Source organism: Watersipora subatra, chromosome 5, assembly GCF_963576615.1.
Source record: "Watersipora subatra chromosome 5, tzWatSuba1.1, whole genome shotgun sequence".
NCBI classification, from domain to species: domain Eukaryota; kingdom Metazoa; phylum Bryozoa; class Gymnolaemata; order Cheilostomatida; family Watersiporidae; genus Watersipora; species Watersipora subatra.
In genome coordinates this window covers 38,610,456-38,613,636 of record NC_088712.1, presented here as the reverse complement: position 1 = coordinate 38,613,636, position 3,181 = coordinate 38,610,456, and positions in this window count along the sequence as shown.

The following is a 3,181-nucleotide window of genomic DNA, read 5'->3' as shown; positions in this document are numbered from 1 at the left end:
TTTAGTACAAGAAATTGGCACAGGTTTATTCGGCGTGGACACCAACAAGCATTCAAAACATTGATTACAAATCTTTTCCACATCCTTATCCATAGATGGCCACCAAACTTTGGACCGCAAGCGCTGCTTTGTTTTAGTCAAGCCTAGGTGACCTTCATGACCTAAGCTAACTACCGAAGTTCTCATTGTTGTTGGAATCACAAGCCTATTACCACGCAAAATGACTCCATCACACTGGCTCAGCTCTGGTGACACTGCTTTGTATATAGGTAAGCATTTGTCCCAGCGACCATCTAACAAAGCCTGCCTTACTAATTTCATTTCAGGACACTCAATAGCTTTGGCTTTAATTTGAGAGAAAGTCAATGCCACTGGAACTGATTCATTAGCCATCATCATTATGTATGAGTCAGCAACGTTAGCAACGGAGCGCTCATTGTCTATACCTACAGACAGTCTAGAAAGGGGGTCAGCTATGTTCTGACTACCTGGCTTATACACCACTTCATAATTGAACGCTTGCAACCTAAGAACCCATCTCTCTATGCGCGGAGTAGGCTGAGATGTAGATCTGTTAAAAATAAATTGCAAAGGCTTATGATCTGTTATGAGACAAAATTTGATGCCAAGTAAATACAATGCAAAATGTTCACAAGCCCAAACCAGCGCCAGGGCTTCGCGCTCTGTTTGTGAATAGCGTCTCTCTGTTTTTGTGAGACTTCTGTGACCATAAGCAATTACCCTTTCCGTTCCATTTACATTTTGACTGAGAACTGCCCCCAGGCCATAAGGACTCGCATCAGCAGTTATGCTGGTCTTAGCATTAGCATCGAAGAAAGCAAGCGTTTTACTGTCAGCCATAAGTGCTTTAATTTTGCAAAAGGCAGCATTTTGCTCTTTCTCCCAAATAAAAGCTGTGTTTTTCATGGTCAACCGCAGCAAAGGTTCGGCATGTGTAGATAGCTGTGGCACAAATTTCCCCACAAAATTGGCTAGCCCTAGAAAGCTTCTTAGCTCAGATACATCTTTAGGCACTCTAGCATCTGCAATAGATTTCAATTTCTTTGGGCAAATTTTCACACCTTTGCTTGAAATATTGTAACCTACATAGGAAACTTCGTCTAAGCCAAACTGACATTTGCTAGCATTTAATGTCAACCCAAGTTGCTTTACTCTCTGCAAGAATTTGTGTAACCGCTCATCATGTTCTTCTTTACTCGAGCCATATATTATAATATCATCAGCATAGTTCTGGCAGCCTGCCAAGCCAGATATAGCCTTTTGTATTTGATACTGATATATTTCCGGGGCTGAGGCAATTCCAAACATTAGTCTTTTATACCGGAACAAACCAAAAGGAGTGACAAATGTGGTGATACTTTTAGACTGGTCATCTAGTTCAAACTGATGAAAACCCAATTTCAAATCAGCCTTACTGAACACTTTAGCCCCATTCAGATTAAACAGTAACTCTTGTATGGTTGGAATAGGATGCCTCTCCCTCACAATTGCCTTGTTGGCTTGCCTCATGTCCACACACAAACGAATGTCATTGTTGTCTTTTGGCACTGTGACAATAGGACTAACCCAGGGAGTAGGACCTTCTACCCTCTCAATAATATCAGAAGCCAAAAGCTCATCTATCTTAACTCGGGCTAAATCTCTATGTCCAAATGGCATGCGCCTTACAGGTTGTGCAACAGGTTTCACCGTTGTGTCTATGTGCAATGAAACCTTAAAATCTCTTAGACAACCAACACCCGCAAAACATTGAGGGTACTTGCTAATCCATGGCTCCACACCCAGGCCAGTAGAGCTGCCTGAACTGCAACTGTTCACCCCACCAGCCAAAGGACCAACTCTCAACAAGCCCAAACATTCAGCTGAGCATTTGCTTATTAGTGTGGCAGCATTACCATTGAAAATGTAAAATACAGCAGTAGTAAAATTGCCATTAGCAGGAACAAAAACATCAATGTTAGCCTGACCAAGTAAATCAAGATGCTTAGAACTACTACCATAAGCGTACAGTTTCTTGTTTGTCTGAACTATCTTAGCATTTACTGACTTTGCTGTGCATTTGTCCATCAGGTTACAAGAAGCACCTGAGTCTACAAGTGCTTGCACAGCCACATCATTTAATTTGACTGAAACCTTACCAGACGCAGAAGAATTATGTGGAAACACCTCACCAGTTGTGTTGATATTAGTGTCAGTAACAGCAAACAAAGTGTCTGTATAATAATTGTCTTCTCGTTGTGTAGATGATTCCTCAGAAACGCTATTTACAATCTTTTTCTTCTCTTGCTCACAAAATTTAGAGCCGGCGTAATGTCCTTTCTTTTTGCACACCTTGCAAATTCGGTCTCTCGCTGGACAGTCTTTCGATGATGCCAGATGCTTTGGAGACTTGCATCTGTAGCATATTCTGTTACCATCACTACTAGCCGAACCAAAAAATTGTTGTCGAGATTGAACACGCTTTTTATGGTTTTTACCAGATTTACTAAAAATTCTATTCACAGTATTGTTACCACCACTACTGGAAATAGCACTATTTCTTTGTGCCTGTATTTCATCTGCCTGTTTAACTACAGACTCTTCCGTGCTTGCTAAAGCTAATACAGTGTCCAAGTCTAGTGTTGATCCTCTCTCCAACAACTTTCTCCGAAGTGTTAGCGAAGGGCATTTCTCAATTACCTGGTCCCTAATCATCGTGTCTCTTTCTTGAAACTCACAGGTAACAGCTAATTGTTTCAGCCTAGTGACATATGAAGCAACAGTTTCACCGGAGTTAAATCCAGCCCGTCTGAATACAGACCGTTCATACGGTATGTTTGTCTTCGGTGTGAAATATAAGTCAAGAGCTGCCATAGCCTTAGTATATGCATCACCGTCTGTTCCTACCTGAAGAGTATCGTATATATCCTGTACTTCCTCCCCAGCACAGTCCAACAGAATGGCACGCTTTCGCTCGGCATTTGTTACACCACGCGCCTCAATGTGATACTGCAGAGATCTCCTCCATTTCTTCCACCTCGAACCAACAGTCAAGGGCTCAGTAGACACAAAAAACGGCTTAACAGTACTGTCAGAAGCAGAAGCCATTACAAAGTTCCTTTAATCCTCGTCGCCAAATTGTTATATGTTGAGCATTTGAAACACTGGTTTACTTTAGGCT